At 39.4% G+C, this 23,388-nt stretch overlaps 1 protein-coding gene across 1 annotated transcript in view; it reads right to left on the bottom strand.

The window, feature by feature from the left end:
• CHPT1 (choline phosphotransferase 1) overlaps positions 1 to 23,388 on the bottom strand; it is a 168,834-nt gene that overhangs the window by 41,481 nt on the left and 103,965 nt on the right. The gene's annotated exons all lie outside the window — the stretch shown is intronic.

Raw genomic sequence — 23,388 nt, forward strand, 5'->3', positions numbered from 1 at the left:
CATATCCCTTCTTAGACAGACATACTATACAAAAAAACATGGTAGTTTGTAAAGCAAAAGTGTATTTCAACACAGGTCACCATATTTATTTAACTTCAGGGAAGCCCTGGGATTCTCATAAAACAGGATGCAAACTCAAATTTGTAAAAGGGGGTGGTTGAATAGTATAAGTACTGCTTAACCCCATAACCCAATAGGTTGTGTATATACACGTTCTGTATTACTTATGCGGTCAAGATGCTCATGGACTGGACAGGAGCTTTGAATTTGTAAAAGTTTAAGGAGAGGATCGTACATGGTGTCAAGAAGTGTTCTCTGGCACAGTTCCATACTAAGCTATATATTATATATGTACAGTATTTCATATGTTCTATTGTATTTCTGTTAGTACACTCCACTCCTTGTTTTTTTAATGAAAAATCTAATATAAAACACTTTCTCTCCAAAAAAATAAATAACAAATAAATAATGATGGTCAATCTTACAGTTTCAAAAACCAGTTTACAGTTTCTTCAGCAATGGAAACTAGGCCTTAAAAGGATATGAAACCCAATTTTTTTTCTCTTTCATGATTCAGATAGAGCATGCAATTTTAAGCAACTTTCTAATTTAAAATTTAAGAATCATGAATAAAAAAAAAAATGGGTTTCATATCCCTTTAAGGCCTAATTTCCATTGCTGAAGAAACTGTAAACTGTTTTTTGAAACCATAGGATTAAACATTATTTATTTTTTTGCAGAGAAAGTTTTATATTAAATTTTTCAAACCCCCCCCCCCCCAAAAAAAAACAAACCCAACAACAAGGAGCGAGCGGAGTGTACAATAGAACATATGAAATGCATATACAATGATATATAGCTTTGTATGGAACTATGCCAGAGAACACTTCTTTACACAGTGTGCGATCCTCTCATACAACAAGAACTGCAATTTTCCCAAATTCAAAGCTCCTGTCCAGTCCATGAGCTTCTTGACCACATATGTAATGCAGAACATGTATACAGGTGAAACTCGAAAAATTAGAATATTATGCAAGTTCATTTATTTCACTAATGCAACCTAAAAGGTGAAACTAATATATGAGATAGGCTCATTACATGCAAAGCAAGATAGTTAAAGCCGTTATTTGTCATAATTGTGATGATTATGGCTTACAGCTCATGAAAACCCCAAATCCACAATCTTAGAAAATTATAATATTGTGAAAAGGTGCAATATTCTAGGCTCAAAGTGTCCCGCTCTAATCAGCTAATTAAGCCATAACACCTGCAAAGGGTTCCTGAGCCTTTAAATGGTCTCTCAGTCTGGTTCAGTAGGAATCACAATCATGGGAAAGACTGCTGACCTGACAGTTGTGCAGAAAACCATCATTGACACCCTCCATAAGGAGGGAAAGCCTCAAAAGGTAATGGTTTTGGATGTTCCCAAAGTGCCGTATCAAAGCACATTAATAGAAAGTTATGTGAAAGGGAAAAGTGTGGAAGAAAAAGGTGCACAAGCAACAGGGATGACCGCAGCCTGGAGAGGATTGTCAGGAAAAGGCAATTCAAAAGTGTTGGGGACTTTCACAAGGAGTGGACTGAGGCTGGAGTCAGTGCATCAAGAGCCACCACACACAGACGGATCCTGGACATGGGCTTCAAATGTCGTATTCCTCTTGTCAAGCCACTCCTGAACAACAAACAATGTCAGAAGTGTCTTACCTGGGCTAAAGAAAAACAGACCTGGTCTGTTGCTCAGTGGTCCAAAGTCCTCTTTTCTGATGAAAGCAAATTTTGCATCTCATTTGGAAACCAAGGACCCAGAGTATGGAGGAAGAATGGAGAGGCACACACTGCAAGATGCTTGAAGTCCAGTGTGAAGTTTCCACAGTCTGTGTTGATTTGGGGAGCCATGTCATCTGCTGGTGTTGGTCCACTGTGCTTCATTAAGTCCAGGGTCAACGCAGCCATCTACCAGTAGATTTTGGAGCACTTCATGCTTCCTTCCGCAGACAAGCTCTATGGGGATGCTCACTTCATTTTCCAGCAGGACTTGGCATCTGCCCACACTGCCAAACTCACCTGACCTGAACCCCATAGAGAATCATAGAAACATAGATATTGACGGCAGATAAGAGCCATAAGCCCAGCAAGTCTGCCCGACCTTACCTAACAGTATAAACTTATCTAGTTTGTAGGATAGCCCTATGCTTGTCCCATGCATTTTTAAAGTCCCCCACAGTGTTTGTTGCTACTACCTCTTGAGGAAGTTTATTCCATAAATCAATCACTCTTTCTGTAAAGAAGTGCTTCCTCAAATTACTCCTGAATCTACTACCCTTTAGCTTGAGCTCATGACCCCTTGTTCTTGAATTTTCCATTTTATGTAAAATACCCACAGCCTCAGTTTTACTAAACCCTTTAATGTACTTGAAAGTTGCTATCATATCACCTCTTTCCCTTCTCTCCTCTAAGCTATACATATTTAGGTCATTGAGCCTATCCTGGTAAGTTTTATTTTTTAGACCATGTACCATTTTGGTAGCCCTCCTTTGCACAGATTCAAGTTTGTTAATATCCTTCTGAAGATATGGCCTCCAGAACTGCACACAATACTCAAGATGAGGCCTAACATCCAAGCATTCTGCTAGCCTTACTCGCTGCATTACTACATTGTTTACTAAGTTTTAAATCATCTGAAATAATAATTCCCAAGTCCTGTTCCTCGTCTGTAACAGTCAGTAAAGTGTCATTGAGTCTGTAATTAACATTTGGATTTTTCTTCCCTAAATGCATTATTTTACACTTTGCTGTGTTAAACTTTAGATCCCAGTCGTTTGTCCAATCCTCCAATTGTTGTATATCACTTTTCATTTTGTCTATGGGGCATTGCTAAGAGAAAGATGAGAGACATGAGACCGAACAATGCAGAAGAGCTGAAAGCCGCTATTGAAGCATCCTGGTCTTCCATAACACCTCAGCAGTGCCACAGGCTGATAGCTTCCATGCCACGCCGCTTTGAGGCAGTAATTGCTGCAAAAGGGGTCCAAACCAAGTACTGTGTACATACAGTATGCATGCTTATACTTTTCAGAGGTCCGATATTGTTCTATGTACAATCCTTGTTTTATTGATTGCATGTAATATTCTAATTTTCTGAGATTGTGGATTTGGGGTTTTCATGAGCTGTAAGCCATAATCATCAAAATTATGACAAATCATGGCTTGAACTATCTTGCTTTGCATGTAATGAGTCTCTCTCATATATTAGTTTCACCTTTTAGGTTGCATTAGTGAAATAAATGAACTTTTGCACGATATTCTAATTTTTCGAGTTTCACCTGTATATACACACACACAACCTATTAAGTTATGGGGTTAAGCAGTACTTATACTATTGAACCAACCCCTTTTACAAATTTGACAGTTTGCAGTTTGTTTTATGAGAATCCCAGGGCTTCCTTGAAGTTAAATAAATATGGTGATCTGTGTTGAAATGCACTTTTGCTTTACAAACCACCATGTTTTTGAATTCCAGCAACTTTAATTTTTGTATAGTATGTCTAAGAAGGAGGAATATGAAAGAAAAAAAAATTGGGTTTCATATCCCATTAAAATGTTTATATTTTAAAAGGGACACTAAGTACATTTCATGCACCTCCCTCTAATCATGGTGCTACTATTATGGAACCTAGGTTACACTGCAGGTATCTGAAGGAGATTTGCTGCACATCTGTAAACAGGTTAGCACAGAAATGTAATAAAAGCTAGATTTCAACATGACAGTACCTATGATTAAAGGGAGGCAGGGGAAAACCCTTAATATTATGCTTGTAAAATGTATAATCGGGCCAGATTACAAGTGGAGCGCTAAATATCGCTTTCATGAAAGGGATATAGCGCTCCACTGTGTAATACCAGCACACGCTAATGTCCGCTAGTATTACAAGTTGCCACAAGAGAAAAAAAGGCGAGTCGGGGCCACAGGTAAAAGATAATACTTAGCTTTTATTGCCATACAAAATGTAAAAACACTCTCAGTGCATAAAAACAAAAGAGCTAGGACAGCAGCGGTCTGACATGTTTCAGCTTCTCTGCCTTACTCATAGACTGTGCTGTTTGCTAGCTCACAGCCTTCTTAAATCATGTAATCACACTGACGTAAATCTGTTACCACAGTTAACTCTTGAATGTCTGGAAACAAGCAGGGCTCAATCTATTAATTCAAACAAGTACATCACATAAATCATTCAATATAGAAGAGTAAACAGTAATATAGCAGTTAAACACATATTATACAAATTATGTAAATGGGAAAAATATAATACTGTAATGCTGTAAAGAAAAAAGCGTACAGGGAGTGCAGAATTATTAGGCAAATGAGTATTTTGACCACATCATCCTCTTTATGCATGTTGTCTTACTCCAAGCTGTATAGGCTCGAAAGCCTACTACCAATTAAGCATATTAGGTGATGTGCATCTCTGTAATGAGAAGGGGTGTGGTCAAATGACATCAACACCCTATATCAGGTGTGCATAATTATTAGACAACTTCCTTTCCTTTGGCAAAATGGGTCAAAAGAAGGACTTGACATGCTCAGAAAAGTCAAAAATAGTGAGATATCTTGCAGAGGGATGCAGCACTCTTAAAATTGCAAAGCTTCTGAAGCGTGATCATCGAACAATCAAGCGTTTCATTCAAAATAGTCAACAGGGTTGCAAGAAGCGTGTGGAAAAACCAAGGCGCAAAATAACTGCCCATGAACTGAGAAAAGTCAAGCGTGCAGTTGCCAAGATGCCACTTGCCACCAGTTTGGCCATATTTCAGAGCTGCAACATCACTGGAGTGCCCAAAAGCACAAGGTGTGCAATACTCAGAGACATGGCCAAGGTAAGAAAGGCTGAAAGACGACCACCACTGAACATGACACACAAGCTGAAACGTCAAGACTGGGCCAAGAAATATCTCAAGACTGATTTTTCTAAAGTTTTATGGACTGATGAAATGAGAGTGAGTCTTGATGGGCCAGATGGATGGGCCCGTGACTGGATTGGTAAAGGGCAGAGAGCTCCAGTCCGACTCAGACGCCAGCAAGGCGGAGGTGGAGTACTGGTTTGGGCTGGTATCATCAAAGATGAGCTTGTGGGGCCTTTTCGGGTTGAGGATGGAGTCAAGCTCAACTCCCAGTCCTACTGCCAGTTTCTGGAAGACACCTTCTTCAAGCAGTGGTACAGGAAGAAGTCTGCATCCTTCAAGAAAAACATGATTTTCATGCAGGGCAATGCTCCATCACACGCGTCCAAGTACTCCACAGCGTGGCTGGCAAGAAAGGGTATAAAAGAAGAAAATCTAATGACATGGCCTCCTTGTTCACCTGATCTGAACCCCATTGAGAACCTGTGGTCCATCATCAAATGTGAGATTTACAAGGAGGGAAAAAAGTACACCTCTCTGAACAGTGTCTGGGAGGCTGTGGTTGCTGCTGCACGCAATGTTGATGGTGAACAGATCAAAACACTGACAGAATCCATGGATGGCAGGCTTTTGAGTGTCCTTGCAAAGAAAGGTGGCTATATTGGTCACTGATTTGTTTTTGTTTTGTTTTTGAATGTCAGAAATGTATATTTGTGAATGTTGAGATGTTATATTGGTTTCACTGGTAAAAATAAATAATTGAAATGGGTATATATTTGTTTTTTGTTAAGTTGCCTAATAATTATGCACAGTAATAGTCACCTGCACACACAGATATCCCCCTAAAATAGCTATAACTAAACACAAACTAAAAACTACTTCCAAAACTATTCAGCTTTGATATTAATGAGTTTTTTGGGTTCATTGAGAAGATGGTTGTTCAATAATAAAATTAATCCTCAAAAATACAACTTGCCTAATAATTCTGCACTCCCTGTATATTGAGTATCAACTTTACATTAAGGACTACTATTTCTCCAACATTGGTGTGTCCGGTCCACGGCGTCATCCTTACTTGTGGGAAATATCTCTTCCCCAACAGGAAATGGCAAAGAGTCCCAGCAAAGCTGGCCATATAGTCCCTCCTAGGCTCCGCCCACCCCAGTCATTCTCTTTGCCGTTGCACAGGCAACATCTCCACGGAGATGGTTAAGAGTATGTGGTGTTTAGTTGTAGTTTTTTTATTCTACTATCAAGAGTTTGTTATTTTAAAATAGTGCTGGTATGTACTATTTACTCTGAAACAGAAAAAGATGAAGATTTCTGTTTGTGAGAGGAAGATGATTTTAGCAGACAGTAACTAAAATCGATTGCTGTTTCCACATAGGACTGTTGAGATGAAGTAACTTCAGTTGGGGGAAACAGTTAGCAGACTTTTCTGCTTAAGGTATGACTAGCCATATTTCTAACAAGACTGTGTAATGCTGGAACGCTGTCATTTCCCCTCATGGGGACCGGTAAGCCATTTTCTTAGTCTCAAACAGAATAAAGGGCTTAATATGGGCTATAAAACTGGTAGACACTTTTATGGGCTAAATCGATTGCTTTATTTGGACATTTTATACATGTTTATGCTGATATTTCACACTTATAAACTTGGGGAACGTTTTTTAACGTCAGGCACTATGTTAGACAACTTTTCCAGTCAGGAAGGGCCTTCCCAGTTGTAGGCTGAGCCTCATTTTTGCGCCATTACTGCGCAGTTGTTTTTGAGAGCAAGACATGCAGATGCATGTGTGAGGACCTGAAAGTAGTTGGAAAAGTTCCTAAAAGGCGTCATTTGGTATCGTATTCCCCTCTGGGCTTGATAAAGTCACAGCAAAGGCTGTAGCTGGGACTGTATAGGGGTTAAATCTGTAACCGACTCCGGTTTCGTTATTTTAAGGGTTAAAGCTCTGAAAATTGGTGTGCAATACTTTTAATGCTTTAAGACACTGTGGTGAAATTTTGGTAAATTTTTAACAATTCCTTCATATTTTTTCACATATTCAGTAATAAAGTGTGCTCTGTTTAAAATTTAAAGAGACAGTAACGGTTTTGTTTTAAAACTGTTTTTGTGCCTTATTGACAAGTTTAAGCCTGTTTAACAGGTCTGTGCCTTCAGATAAGCTATGTTCTATATGTATGAAAGCCAATGTGTCTCCCCCTTCAAAATTGTGTGATAATTGTGCCATAGCTTATTACCATGCAACAATTGACGGCTGTAATGGATAACTCCATAGCAAATATTTTATCCAAAATGCCTGCATATCAGAGAAAGCGCGATTGCTCTGTTTTAAACACTGAAGAGCAGGAGGGCGCTGATGATAATTGTTCTGTCATACCCTCACACCAATCTGAAGGGGCCATGAGGGAGGTTTTGTCAGATGGGGAAATTTCAGATTCAGGAAAAATTTCTCAACAGGCTGAACCTGATATTGTGACATTTAAATTTAAATTAGAACATCTCCGCGCACTGCTTAAGGAGGTATTATCTACTCTGGATGATTGTGACAACTTGGTCATTCCAGAGAAATTATGCAAGATGGACACGTTCCTAGAGGTTCCGGTGCACCCCGACGCTTTTCCTATACCCAAGCGGGTGGCGGACATAGTGAATAAGGAGTGGGAGAAGCCCGGCATACCTTTTGTTCCCCCTCCTATATTTAAGAAATTATTTCCTATGGTCGACCCCAGAAAGGACTTATGGCAGACAGTCCCTAAGGTCGAGGGGGCAGTTTCTACTCTAAACAAGCGCACTACTATTCCTATCGAGGATAGTTGTGCTTTCACAGATCCTATGGATAAAAAATTGGAAGGTTTGCTTAAAAAGATTTTTGTACAGCAAGGTTACCTTCTACAACCCATTTCGTGCATTGTTCCTGTCACTACAGCAGCGTGGTTCTGGTTCGAGGAACTAGAAAAGTCGCTCAGTAGAGAGACTCCATATGAGGAGGTTATGGACAGAGTTCACGCACTTACGTTGGCTAACTCTTTTATTTTAGATGCCGCTTTGCAATTAGCTAGATTAGCGTCGAAAAATTCAGGGTTTGCAATTGTGGCGCGCAGAGCGCTTTGGCTAAAGTCTTGGTCAGCGGATGTATCATTCAAGACAAAATTGCTTAACATCCCCTTCAAGGGTAAAACTCTCTTTGGACCAGAATTGAAAGAGATTATCTCAGACATCACTGGGGGAAAGGGTCACGCCCTCCCACAAGATAGGCCTTTCAAGGCCAAGAATAAGTCTAATTTTCGTTCCTTTCGTAATTTCAGGAACGGACCGGCCTCTAATTCTGCATCCTCTAAGCAAGAGGGTAATGCCTCACAGTCCAAAACAGCCTGGAAACCGATGCAAGGCTGGAACAAGGGTAAGCAGACCAAGAAGCCTGCTACCGCTAACAAAACAGCATGAAGGAGTAGCCCCCGATCCGGGACCGGATCTAGTGGGGGGCAGACTCTCTCTCTTTGCTCAGGCTTGGGCAAGAGATGTTCAGGATCCCTGGGCGCTAGAAATAGTTTCTCAGGGTTATCTTCTGGAATTCAAGGAACTACCCCCAAGGGGAAGGTTCCACATGTCTCACTTATCCTCAAACCAAATAAAGAGACAGGCGTTCTTACATTGTGTAGAAGACCTGTTAAAGATGGGAGTGATACACCCAGTTCCAATGACGGAACAAGGAATGGGATTTTACTCAAATCTGTTCGTGGTTCCCAAAAAAGAGGGAACCTTCAGACCAATTCTGGATTTAAAGATCCTAAACAAATTTCTCAGGGTACCATCGTTCAAAATGGAAACCATTCGAACGATTATACCCACTATCCAGGAAGGTCAATTTATGACTACCGTGGATCTAAAGGATGCGTACCTACATATTCCTATCCACAAAGAACATCATCAGTTCCTAAGGTTCGCCTTTCTGGACAAACATTACCAGTTTGTGGCCCTCCCATTCGGATTAGCCACTGCTCCAAGGATTTTCACAAAGGTACTCGGGTCCCTTCTAGCGGTTCTAAGACCGAGGGGCATTGCAGTAGTACCATACTTGGACGACATTCTAATACAAGCGTCGTCCCTTTCAAAAGCAAAGGCTCATACAGACATCGTTCTGGCCTTTCTCAGATCTCATGGATGGAAGGTGAACATAGAAAAAAGTTCTCTGTCTCCGTCAACAAGAGTTCCCTTCTTGGGAACAATAATAGATTCCTTAGAAATGAGGATCTTTCTGACAGATGTCAGAAAGTCAAAACTTCTAAGCGCTTGTCAAGTTCTTCATTCTGTTCCACGTCCTTCCATAGCTCAGTGCATGGAAGTAGTAGGGGTGATGGTTGCAGCAATGGACATAGTTCCTTTTGCGCGAATTCATCTAAGACCATTACAACTGTGCATGCTGAAACAGTGGAATGGGGACTATACAAACTTGTCTCCAGTGATTCTATCCCAGGGAATGAGCTTCCGCAGACCAGAGTGGGTCATTGTCACGACCGACGCCAGTCTAGTGGGCTGGGGTGCGGTCTGGGAATCCCTGAAGGCTCAGGGACTATGGTCTCGGGAAGAGTCTCTTCTCCCGATAAACATTCTGGAACTAAGAGCGATATTCAATGCTCTCAGGGCTTGGCCTCAGCTTGCAAAGGCCAGATTCATAAGATTCCAATCAGACAACATGACGACTGTTGCATATATCAATCATCAGGGGGGAACAAGGAGTTCCCTGGCGATGAAAGAAGTAACCAAAATAATACAATGGGCGGAGAATCACTCCTGCCATCTATCTGCGATCCACATCCCAGGTGTGGAAAACTGGGAAGCGGATTATCTGAGTCGTCAGACATTCCATCCGGGGGAGTGGAAACTCCACCCGGAGATTTTTGCCCAATTGACTCTATTATGGGGCATTCCAGACATGGATCTGATGGCGTCTCGTCAGAACTTCAAGGTTCCTTGCTACGGGTCCAGATCCAGGGATCCCAAGGCGACTCTAGTGGATGCACTAGTAGTGCCTTGGACCTTCAACCTAGTATGCAGACCTGGTGAATATGTCATCGGTTCCACCATGGAAGCTACCTTTGAGACGGGACCTTCTTGTTCAGGGTCCATTCGAACATCCAAATCTGGTCTCCCTCCAGCTGACGGCTTGGAGATTGAACGCTTGATTCTATCAAAGCGTGGGTTTTCAGATTCTGTGATTGATACTCTGGTTCAGGCCAGAAAACCGGTAACTAGAAAGATTTACCATAAGATATGGAAAAGATATATCTGCTGGTGTGAATCTAAGGGATTACCTTGGAATAAGATAAAAATTCCTAAGATTCTTTCCTTTCTGCAAGAAGGTTTGGATAAAGTATTATCTGCGAGTTCTCTAAAGGGACAGATTTCTGCTTTATCTGTCTTACTACACAAACGACTGGCAGCTATGCCAGATGTTCAAGCATTTGTTCAGGCTCTGGTTAGGATCAAGCCTGTTTACAGACCTTTGACTCCTCCCTGGAGTTTAAATTTAGTTCTTTCAGTTCAAGGGGTTCCGTTTGACCCTCTACATTCCATAGATATTAAGTTGTTATCTTGGAAAGTTTTGTTTTTGGTTGCAATTTCTTCTGCTAGAAGAGTTTCAGAGTTATCTGCTCTGCAGTGTGCTCCGCCCTATCTGGTGTTCCATGCAGATAAGGTGGTTTTGCGTACTAAGCCTGGTTTTCTTCCAAAGGTTGTTTCTAACAAAAATATTAACCAGGAGATAGTTGTACCTTCTTTGTGTCCGAGTCCAGTTTCAAAGAAGGAACATTTGTTACACAATTTGGACGTAGTCCGTGCTCTAAAATTCTATTTAGAAGCTACAAAAGATTTCAGACAAACATCTTCTCTGTTTGTCGTCTATTCTGGTAAAAGTAGAGGTCAAAAAGCGACTTCTACCTCTCTTTCCTTTTGCCTTAAAAGCATCATCCGATTGGCTTACGAGACTGCCGGACGGCAGCCTCCTGAAAGAATCACAGCTCACTCCACTAGGGTTGTGGCTTCCACATGGGCCTTCAAGAACGAGGCTTCTGTTGATCATATATGTAAGGCAGCGACTTGGTCTTCACTGCACACTTTTGCCAAATTTTACAAATTTGATACTTTTGCTTCTTCGGAGGCTATTTTTGGGAGAAAGGTTTTGCAAGCCGTGGTGCCTTCCGTTTAGGTAACCTCATTTGCTCCCTCCCTTCATCCGTGTCCTAAAGCTTTGGTATTGGTTCCCACAAGTAAGGATGACGCCGTGGACCGGACACACCAATGTTGGAGAAAACAGAATTTATGCTTACCTGATAAATTACTTTCTCCAACGGTGTGTCCGGTCCACGGCCCGCCCTGGTTTTTTAATCAGGTCTGATGAATTATTTTCTCTAACTACAGTCACCACGGTACCATATGGTTTCTCCTATATTTTTCCTCCTGTCCGTCGGTCGAATGACTGGGGTGGGCGGAGCCTAGGAGGGACTATATGGCCAGCTTTGCTGGGACTCTTTGCCATTTCCTGTTGGGGAAGAGATATTTCCCACAAGTAAGGATGACGCCGTGGACCGGACACACCGTTGGAGAAAGTAATTTATCAGGTAAGCATAAATTCTGTTTTTAATACACTATGATAAGCTATACAAGTAATCTTTCACTAAGCCTATACCATACAGCTAAATGGTGCAAAATACAATCCCCAGATCATTCGACAAAAAAAAAAAAAGTTTAACCTTGCTACATATCTGTATATTGTGACTTAAAAACTTCAAAATTATGAATGTTGTGATAATAGGCAAGAACTTATACCTATACCTAATGTAACAGTTCAACACATATTATACAGATCATATAAATGGGAAAATATAATACTGGGATTCTATAAAGAAAGGAGCGTATATAAAGTATCAACTTTACATTAAGGACTACTGTTTGTTAAACTATACAAGTAATCTCTCGCTAAACCTATACCATACAACTATATGTGGACAAAATACAATCCCCAGATCATTTGGAAAAAAACAAAAAACAAAAAAAAAAAGGGTTTAACCTTGCTACATATCTGTATATGCATATATGTGAATATTTCTCTAACCTAACAAAAAATTATTTTTATATAGAAGAGAACAACCCTGCTACATATCTATAATTGTGACTTAATAACTTCAAGATATAAATGTTGTGATAATTAAGCAAGAACTTATACCTAATTAGAAGGTAAAGGTACACTAAAACTATATATGCATCCTATATCTGCTTAGCGCCAACTAAATCTGTTTGTATGTTCAAACCTTCAGGTATTCTGGTCTTAAGTTTAAAGATCCAAAATGCCTTGCGCATGCGTAGCATTTTGTCTCTATCTCCTCCTCTCTTTGGTACTCGTACCCATTCAATGATCTGCCACTTCAGGTTATCAATGTTCCCGTCATGGCAGAACCTGAGATGTCGTGCCACCTGTGAATCTGGATCATCCGATTTAATATCATAAATATGCTCTTTAATTCTTTCGCGGGCTTCCCTAGTGGTGAGGCTAACGTACTGCTTACGGCAATCATTACATGTAACAAGGTACACTATGTATGTGCTGCGACAATTAGTACAGGCATCAATGGTAAAAACTCTTTGTGTATTTGTTGATTGAAAGGTTTTACCTGTCATAGTGTACGTACATGCCTTACATCGGGTTGCACCAAACCTGTAGTGGCCCTTGCACTCCAGCCAACTGCTGACTTTTTCTGTGTCTGATTTTATCTCACTGGGAGCTAAGATGTTCCCTAAGGTTTTAGCCTTTCTAGGGATGCATTTGCATCCTTTCTGTACCACATCAAAGAGATCCTCATGCCCCTTTAGGATCGGTAAACATTCCTTAATGATATTTGCAATTCTGTCAAACTGTTTACTATAATTGGTTACAAAAATAGGACTGTTTTTCATATCTGTTTTATTGGTATCTCTGTGAGTATGTAACATGTCACTTCTGTTCATAGCAGATACCACATGATAGGCCTTAGTAATCTGCTTTCTAGGAAAACCTCTTTTGAGAAATCTCTCTTTGAAATCTTTGGCTATTTTGTGATACTCTGACAATGAAGAACAATTCCTTCTTAAGCGAATAAATTCGCCTTTAAGTATACCAAGACTCGTATGTTTTGGGTGCATGCTCTTTGCATGTAAAATACTATTACCTGCAATAGGCTTACGATCTAACTTGGTAGCAATTTGACTCCCCTCACTATAAAGAGTAAGATCAAGGTATTCAATACTGGCTTCATTTATAGTACTAGTGAAGCTAAGACCCACATCATTGCTGTTAATGTAATCCACAAAATCAGTACTCTCCTGTATTGACCCTCGCCAGATAAGTAGGAGGTCGTCAATAAACCTCCTGTACATGACAATACTTCCCCTCTGGTGGCAATCCTCTCCATATACATGGGTTAGCTCCCACCAACCCATGTATAAGTTAGCAAAGGATGGGGCAACTTTTTTTCTCTTGTGGCTGCTGTTGATTTTGCAGACTAGCGGAGGTCTGCAGGCGGTTTGCGGGGAGCACCTTTGTGGTTGCTGTGTTTGGAGCCGTTACATTGGTCACTTTGGTAGTGACGAAGAAGCCAAGGGGAGCAGATTGTCACACTCACTCGGGAACTGATTGAGACCAGGAGGGTTCAGAGAGCAGTTGCGGTTGGCGACCGGAGCCCCCAAGGTACTGTGTTCCAACAGCATAAAGGATGTTTGTACTGTGATGCCCCCATTGTAGGCTCTTGACATTCAAATTTGTATCTGGCTAAGTGAGCGCTGTTTCAGGACTTATCTGTATATAGTATTACAAGTTGTCAGCAATGCAAACACGACCTTGTGTTTTGTATTGCTGGGAAGCATTGCGCTCACAAGAGAGATTGTTTCCATAAGGCTCCAATGGGAGCCTCATTCTGATGTCGTCAGAGACGGCATCAGAACTATAGCGCAGCAAAGTGGGTAAGTAGCGCAGCAATGGCAGCAAATTTAAGTATATATGCATGTATACTTATATGTATATACAGGGAGTGCAGAATTATTAGGCAAGTTGTATTTTTGAGGATTAATTTTATTATTGAACAACAACCATGTTATCAATGAACCCAAAAAACTCATTAATATCAAAGCTGAATATTTTTGGAAGTAGTTTTTAGTTTGTTTTTAGTTATAGCTATTTTAGGGGGATATCTGTGTGTGCAGGTGACTATTACTGTGCATAATTATTAGGCAACTTAACAAAAAACAAATATATACCCATTTCAATTATTTATTTTTACCAGTGAAACCAATATAACATCTCAACATTCACAAATATACATTTCTGACATTCAAAAACAAAACAAAAACAAATCAGTGACCAATATAGCCACCTTTCTTTGCAAGGACACTCAAAAGCCTGCCATCCATGGATTCTGTCAGTGTTTTGATCTGTTCACCATCAACATTGCGTGCAGCAGCAACCACAGCCTCCCAGACACTGTTCAGAGAGGTGTACTGTTTTCCCTCCTTGTAAATCTCACATTTGATGATGGACCACAGGTTCTCAATGGGGTTCAGATCAGGTGAACAAGGAGGCCATGTCATTAGATTTTCTTCTTTTATACCCTTTCTTGCCAGCCACGCTGTGGAGTACTTGGATGCGTGTGATGGAGCATTGTCCTGCATGAAAATCATGTTTTTCTTGAAGGATGCAGACTTCTTCCTGTACCACTGCTTGAAGAAGGTGTCTTCCAGAAACTGGCAGTAGGACTGGGAGTTGAGCTTGACTCCATCCTCAACCCGAAAAGGCCCCACAAGCTCATCTTTGATGATACCAGCCCAAACCAGTACTCCACCTCCACCTTGCTGGCGTCCGAGTCGGACTGGAGCTCTCTGCCCTTTACCAATCCAGCCACGGGCCCATCCATCTGGCCCATCAAGACTCATTCTCATTTCATCAGTCCATAAAACCTTAGAAAAATCAGTCTTGAGATATTTCTTGGCCCAGTCTTGACGTTTCAGCTTGTGTGTCTTGTTCAGTGGTGGTCGTCTTTCAGCCTTTCTTACCTTGGCCATGTCTCTGAGTATTGCACACCTTGTGCTTTTGGGCACTCCAGTGATGTTGCAGCTCTGAAATATGGCCAAACTGGTGGCAAGTGGCATCTTGGCAGCTGCACGCTTGACTTTTCTCAGTTCATGGGCAGTTATTTTGCGCCTTGGTTTTTCCACACGCTTCTTGCGACCCTGTTGACTATTTTGAATGAAACGCTTGATTGTTCGATGATCATGCTTCAGAAGCTTTGCAATTTTAAGAGTGCTGCATCCCTCTGCAAGATATCTCACTATTTTTTACTTTTCTGAGCCTGTCAAGTCCTTCTTTTGACCCATTTTGCCAAAGGAAAGGAAGTTGCCTAATAATTATGCACACCTGATATAGGGTGTTGATGTCATTAGACCACACCCCTTCTCATTACAGAGATGCACATCACCTAATATGCTTAATTGGTAGTAGGCTTTCGAGCCTATACAGCTTGGAGTAAGAAAACATGCATAAAGAGGATGATGTGGTCAAAATACTCATTTGCCTAATAATTCTGCACTCCCTGTACAGTTGTATGCAAAAGTTTAGGCACCCCTGACAATTTCCATTGTTTTCATTTATAAATAATTGGGTGTTTGGATCAGCAATTTCATTTTGATCTATCAAATAACTGAAGGACACAGTAATATTTCAGTAGTGAAATGAGGTTTATTAGATTAACAGAAAACGTGCAATATACATCAAAACAAAATTAGACAGGTGCATAAATTTGGGCATATCCCATTAATAGATCAAAATTAAATTTCTGATCCAAACACCCAATTATTTATAAATGAAAACCATGGACATTGTCAGGGGTACCTAAAACTTTATTTTATATATATATATATATATATATATATATATATATATATATATATATATATATATATATATATATATATATATATATTTATTTATTTTATATATATATATATATATATATATTTATTTTATATATATATATATATATATATATATATTTATTTTATATATATATATATATATATTTATTTTATATATATATATATATATATATATATATATATATATATATATATATATATATATATATATAAAATTAGTTCCCATAGACGGCAATGTAAAGACACTTTTCAGTGCCTTTTTTTTCCCTAACACCCCACTCCCACTAACTTTAGCCCCAAAATACTGCATAGTGCAGTTATTTTATTAAAATAGTATCAGTGGTATCAAATCCCACACACCATGTTTGTATTAGTCTCTTTTATATATCTGTTCCTAATGGTTTGCAGCAGGACAGCAAGTGTCTGTTTAAAAAGATAGATAACGAGGGTAATGACCAAGTATGGCCTGCAAAACCAGAGGCAGCTGCAGTCAAATCTTTAATCTGTTAATTATCGATGAGATACAGCATCAACGGCTGTGAATAATTGCGATAGATCCCTAGCTACAAGCGGATCACTCAGACAGACCATGTCTTTATCACTTACATGAACTGCACAGTTTGATCTGGTCCGCGGAGGCATCATCCTGCAGCCTATAATTAATCGTCGACACTGCCCCCTCCCTAATACTACCTCCTCAGTCCTAGTGGTTAGTGCTACAGGAGTCAGAGGCGGGACACGGAGGTCATTCAAGTGAGTTAACAAGACACTCTGCTTCTTCTAAACCACTACAGCTGGAACTTCAATATCGACCTCCTCAACAATGCCCCCCCTTCTTTGAACGATCAGGTAATTATCCACCACTCAAACCAGCAGACTATCAATCTATACATTAGACTTCATAAATCTGTTCTTAGGAAGAATTGGTATTGGGTAATTTCAGGAGGACACGTGAACTTCCACAGGAGGTTTTCCCTTATTCTTAGTAACTGTCTCATACCTCCTAGTCCCCCGGGTTCATGTTTATGGGGCATTATACCTTGTACCTTTACTCCCTAGATCATAATGGTTTGTTTTAGTCCTAAATACTGATACTATTTCTACGGAGAATACCATTTTACAGTGCATACAGAGAAAGTGTACTAATCCATGCCGATTATTATAAATCTTTTATACTTTAAGATAGACTTATTTGTAAATAAAGCCTTTAATCTGCCAATCCCTAGTACCCAAATAGCTTTATGTGCAGGCGAAACTACATAACAAATATTATCATAGCTAGGATATACTTCATATCTGCTCATTTAGTGTTAATACACCTCTATCTATGAATCACCCTTGAAAATTATAATCCTGCTCTGTCAGCAGCCGAGACAGAGCTATATGCTCAGACTGAGGTGTGCCACTTGAGAGGTATTGGATGTTAAATCTAGCAGTCACTACTCCACACATCGACTTTGTATTCTTTTGATATTGGACATCTTGCAACTGAAGTTATATATTAGGTAAATAGCTAAGACTCCAGGGTAGATCACAACAGAATACCACTTTACACAGCTCCACCTCGCTACAGTAGTTTAAAGTACGCCATATGTTCTTCAACATCAGCTTACACTTTCCCAGGGCAGGTTAATAATTGGCATGTCAATTAGTTACCAGTTCTTCCTATATCACGATATACACAAGTAATAGAGTACATTGCTTAGTGCTCATCTTGATCAAACAGTTGATAATATATACGGCTATGGTCTTATAGGCACAATAAATATTTCCCTGGGGAACTAGTCAGTCTCATTTTCTGTTCTTTACTCATGTTAAAATATAAAATTGGCATAGCAATATTTTGCAAAGTTATAAGTGAATGCATGTAGAAGTTTGCTGGCCCATTACGAGTTGATAGTAAATGCTAGTAAACCTTAACCTATCACCAACCCTTAAAGTGAAGGTCAATTTTATCTAAATGCAAAACACCCATAGAAACCTTAACATCAAAGTATTACAGTCGCTAACTTTATATTTCAAAAAAATTAGTCATTTTCAAATAAAACAAATAAAATATTATACCTCCGTTATCGATATTTGCTCCTCCCCTACTACACTTCCTTATTTTCCTTATTCTTTAGTGACGTAGCTATCGTTCCTACAAGTTCCCTACGCTCGTGCACAACAGCCTTTTTGAAATGTGCATGCGTATTTTTCACTCTGTAGCGCATGCGTTTCATTTTCAACTGTTACGCAATACTGTTAGTCACTCGCTCGTATCCAAAATAATGAGAGAGCGGACTACGCATGCATGTTTCATGCACGAGCATGACAGTGATGACGCTCACATTTTTTATACGCATGCGCATAATTGAGTAATGACGCTATAGAAAAGGGGCAGGACGCCACGGGGGTAAAAAATAGATTGGATAGAACATATTAAAAAAAACCTGTCAATCAATTACGGCAATATGGCGGGCGGATAATACAAGTGACACGGATGCGATTTAAAAGGTAAAAAATACAACTTTTATTATTAGTTATAAAGAATTTGATGACTGAACATCATACTTAATTTAGCTAATCTTGATAAAACGGTTAACCACTAAGCTAGACTTGACCTTCACTTTAATAAGAGGATTCATACCAGAGCGGTTTTGCTGTTCCTTGAGCTATTTCTGCTTATTAGCTATAATCACATAAAACTTTTCTTGTTTATTGCTATAAATAGTAGCTCTTACATGGTATACTATACTCACCTCCTATATGTAGCACACTTATACATAGGCCCAAGAGTTGCCTTTATACTCACAGGTTTTATATATATATATATATATATATATATATATATATATATATATATATATATATATATATATATTCCCATTAACATTATGGGGGGAGATAAAAAACTGAAATTAAAATCCTCCATGTCTCAAAATTAAATCAATGTAAATATTTGTATAGGAAATTAGCACATCTAGGCAAGATTCCCCGCCCGCTTTTCCCCAGAAATACCTCATAAACAATGTTACCAATGCACAAGAGAATTCTGGGTAAGATATGCAAATTCTCAGTTTTTTTGCTTCAAAATACTGTTTTAACACAGCTATCCTTTTAACAGGATTATTGCAGCAAACCAGAAATCACTCACTAGACAGCGAGCGGGGAATCTTGCCTAGATGTGCTAATTTCCTATGCAAATATTTACATTGATTTAAAATTTGAGACATGGAGGATTTTAATTTCAGTTTTTTATCTCCCCCCATAATTTTAATGAATTTTGGTTTAACCTTGAAAATAGCTTTAACAATGCAGCAACCAGAAATCTATCTCCTACTGATGAGTTCCAAAAAGAACGAAACAGGCTGTCTAGTGAGTGATTTCTGGTTTGCTGCAATAATCCTGTTAAAAGGATCGCTGTGTTAAAACAGTATTTTGAAGCAAAAAAACTGAGAATTTGCATATCTTACCCAGAATTCTCTTGTGCATTGGTAACATTGTATACGAGGTATTTCTGGGGAAAAGCGAGCGGGGAATCTTGCCTAGATGTGCTAATTTCCTATGCAAATATTTACATTGAATATATATATATATATATATATATATATATATATATATATATATATATATAAATAATAAGGAGATTTCATATCAACATGTTCATCACAATTGCTTTCAGGTGTATATCCCACTGTATTTGTGTGACTGTGGATACACAGTTTCTTTAGATAAGCAAGACATTTACTCTGCTGACCACACTTTTTCATTTTTTTTTAATTCTTTTTCATGGTCTCATATCTATAACTTTGTTTTCATTGTAAATGAGCATATTTAAAATGGTGTAACTGCTAAAAATCTCAACAAAAGATAAATCATAAAAAAAATATAGATAGATAACACCTTTATTACCAATTCCCTAGCTTTGCACGACCAACATTGTTATATTAATATACTTTATAACCTCTGTCTGTTTTTAAGCCCCTGCAGGCCCCATCTCATTGCTTTATTAGCTTTTTTTTACAGGCTGGCAGTGCTAGTTCATGTGTCATATAGATAAAATTGAGTGCACTCCTGTTCGAGAATGGTAATGTTTATGCAGGAACCAGCACTAAATAAAAAGTGTAGCGCTCAACCTGGAAACGAACAATAGCATAATAGCTTGTTCTATGGCTAGTTAACACCCAAGAAGCAGTCTCTTTTTGCTGAACATGTATGTGCCTTTCACAGAGAAGAACTTTCCTGATGCATATCAGTCTGATCCTGACTTAACAGTGCTGTCCAGTCCTGAAATACCAGGCAATCCCTCTCTGAACAAGAGAAACGGCAAAACCCCAGACGTACGTTTCAGCCTATTGTGCCCTTATCAGTGAGGTGCAGCCATATCCTCTAGGCACACTGAGCAACGGGTCCACGTCTGACTTCCCGTAACACCCTTAGGGAGACTTCGCTAAGGGTCATAATTTGCATAAATAAAGAGAGAAGCGATCAACCTGGGAACGAACAATAGTATAATAGATTGTTCTATGGCTAGTTACCACCAAAGAAACAGCTTCTTTTTACTCAACATGTACCTTTCACAGAGAAGAACTTTCCTGTAGCATATCAGTCTGGAACAAGCACTGATTGGCTAAAACGCAAGATTGTAAAAACAACAGATCAGGGCAGTCTGCAAAGGCTTAGATACAGGTAAAAATTATATTAACCCCTTAAGCACTAGGACATAGGTACTACATCACAAAGTACTTTGCCTAGCGTACCATTTTGACTAGTATAGTATACAACATACACCCATGTGAAATATCACTTAAATGCCAAATGATTCAAAATTGTATAACCTAACAATAACTGCATTACATCTAAGTTTTACTGTAGGGTATTTGCTCTTATGTGAAAATGAAAAACAAACAGTTTAGATTTACTATATAAAAAATACCGGCCCTAAAGCAGGAAATCAATGCAACAAAAGTCAGTGCACCTTTCATTACTGAGATTCAAATCTTTTATTTTTTTTTAATACTTTACATGTCCACCTTTATTTTTGATGAGAGACTCAATCCTCCTTGCCATGGAGGAAACCAGTGTTGTACAATTTTCTGGAGAGAAGTTCTGCCCTTCTTCAGAGATAATTTTTTTCAGCTGCTCTACTCTTCTCTTTAAAATACCCCAAAGGTGTTCTACTGGATTCAAGTCAGGTGACATACTTGGCCAGGTCATAGTTCTCACTTGTTTCTCCTTTAGAAACTCCTTTGTGATTTTGGCAGTGTGCTTTGGATCGTTATGCTGGAATATTCGTCCTCTGTCAAACTTCTGGAGACTGGGAGCAATCTTGTCAGCCAGTATTTTGGTATATTGCAGGCATTCATGGTGCCATCTATAAATGCCATCTCCCCAACACCTTTTGCAGTCATGCAGCCCCATATCGTCACACTCCCACCTCCATGATTCACTGTTGGGACTATGCATTCACAGTAATATTCCTGACCCGGTTCACATCAAACATGCTGCACTCCATCTGAGCCGAAAAATTTTATCTTGGTCTTGGCCATCTTACCAAATAATGTGCTCCCAGTATTATCATGCTTTTCATGTTGTTTAGTAAAGTTTAATCTTGCAGTTTTGTGCCGAAGAGCAAGCACATTTTTTTTTCATTGGATGCTGTCCATAGAAGTTGACATTATGCAACGTCCTTAGCACTGTCTGAGCGGTCATAGAAACTCCAATTTCTATCGATAATCCCTGAGCCAAATCTGAAGCACTTGCCTTGATGCAAATCTGAAGCACTTGCCTGTTACCCGTTTTTCAGAGCTAGATTGTGCAAGTAGCACACTGTCCGTAGCATCATTTTAGGAGGACAGCCACTGTGGCTCTGATTTTTGGCACTATATATCTATCTATCTATCTATCTATCTCTACCTCCTGATTACTGCTGCAACTGTGTTTTGACTGATCTTTAGTTGGTCACCAATCTTCCTGTATCCTTTTCCATCTTTGTGAAGGATCACAATCAGATTTTTCAATTCCTCTGGCAATTCTTTTCCATGTGGAGACATGATACAAACTTGAAGATAGACACAGCCCATTGGTCAAAAAAATTAGACTGTTCTGGTAACCATGCTCATGCAATTAGGCTAATTGGAAGTCATAGGTATACTCAATTTTGTTTCAGTGATCTAACTTAATCTAATTAAGTTTCTACTTGGGCCTGTATTTTCAATATAATCTTTCTAAAGTATTTGATTGTTTATAATAGGAAATACTCTACTTGTCAACTTAGAAATAAAACAATTATTGAGAGGTAATACAATTTTGAATAATTTGATATTTAAGTGATATTGCGCAGGGGTGTACTCACTTCTGTTGTATACTGTATGTCCTACCTTCTGCCTCTGCCATCTAAGACTGCAGCCAGAGACAAAAAGCATCTGCCTGTGTCACTGTTTGCATCGGCTTGCAGTGCTGCCGTGGGAGGGAAGCAGGTGGTGCATTGCGGGAGAGAGGTATTCTCTACCAACAGAAAAGGCTTTTTGGTGAGAGAGGGATGGGCTACTACACTACAGAAAATGGGTGGGGGGCCATAGTGACAGTTGGTGGGGGTGGGTCACTACAGTACAGAATTTTTTTTCATATGAATAATTAAAATAAAACCCCTAAATTTATGCTTACCTGATAAATTACTTTCTTTTACGATATGACGAGTCCACGGATTTCATCCTTACTTGTGGGATATTAACCTCCTGCTAACAGGAAGTGGCAAAGAGCACCACAGCGGAGCTGTATATATAACCGCTCCCCTTCCCCTCCACCTTCAGTCATTCGGCCGAAGGTTATAGGAAGAGAAAAGGAAAGGCTAAAAAGGTGCAGAGGTGACTGAAGTTTTCAAAAAATAAAATAAACCTGTCTTAAAATAACAGGGAGGACCGTGGACTCGTCATATCGTAAAAGAAAGTAATTTATCAGGTAAGCAAAAATTTAGTTTTCTTTTACAAAGATATGACGAGTCCACGGATTTCATCCTTACTTGTGGGAAACAAATACCAAAGCAATAGGACACGGATGAAAGGGAGGGACAAGACAGGAGCCTAAACGGAAGGCACCACTGCTTGAAGAACCTTTCTCCCAAAGATAGCCTCAGAAGAAGCAAAAGTATCAAATTTGTAAAATTTGGCAAAAGTGTGAAGGGACGACCAAGTTGCAGCCTTACAAATCTGTTCCACAGATGCATCGTTTTTGAAAGCCCATGTGGAAGCCACAGCCCTAGTAGAATGAGCCGTAATTCTTTCAGGAGGCTGCTGTCCAGCAGTCTCATATGCCAGGCGGATGATACTTCTCAGCCAAAAAGAAAGAGAGGTAGCCGTAGCTTTCTGACCCCTACGCTTTCCAGAATAAACAATGAATAATGAAGATGGTTGACAGAAATCCTTAGTTGCCGGTAAGAAAAACTTTAAGGCACGGACCACGTCCAAGTTATGTAACAGACGCTCCTTCTTAGAAGAAGGATTAGGACACAAGGAAGGAACAACAATTTCCTGATTAATATTCTT

Source organism: Bombina bombina, chromosome 6 (assembly GCF_027579735.1).
Source record: "Bombina bombina isolate aBomBom1 chromosome 6, aBomBom1.pri, whole genome shotgun sequence".
NCBI lineage: Eukaryota > Metazoa > Chordata > Amphibia > Anura > Bombinatoridae > Bombina > Bombina bombina.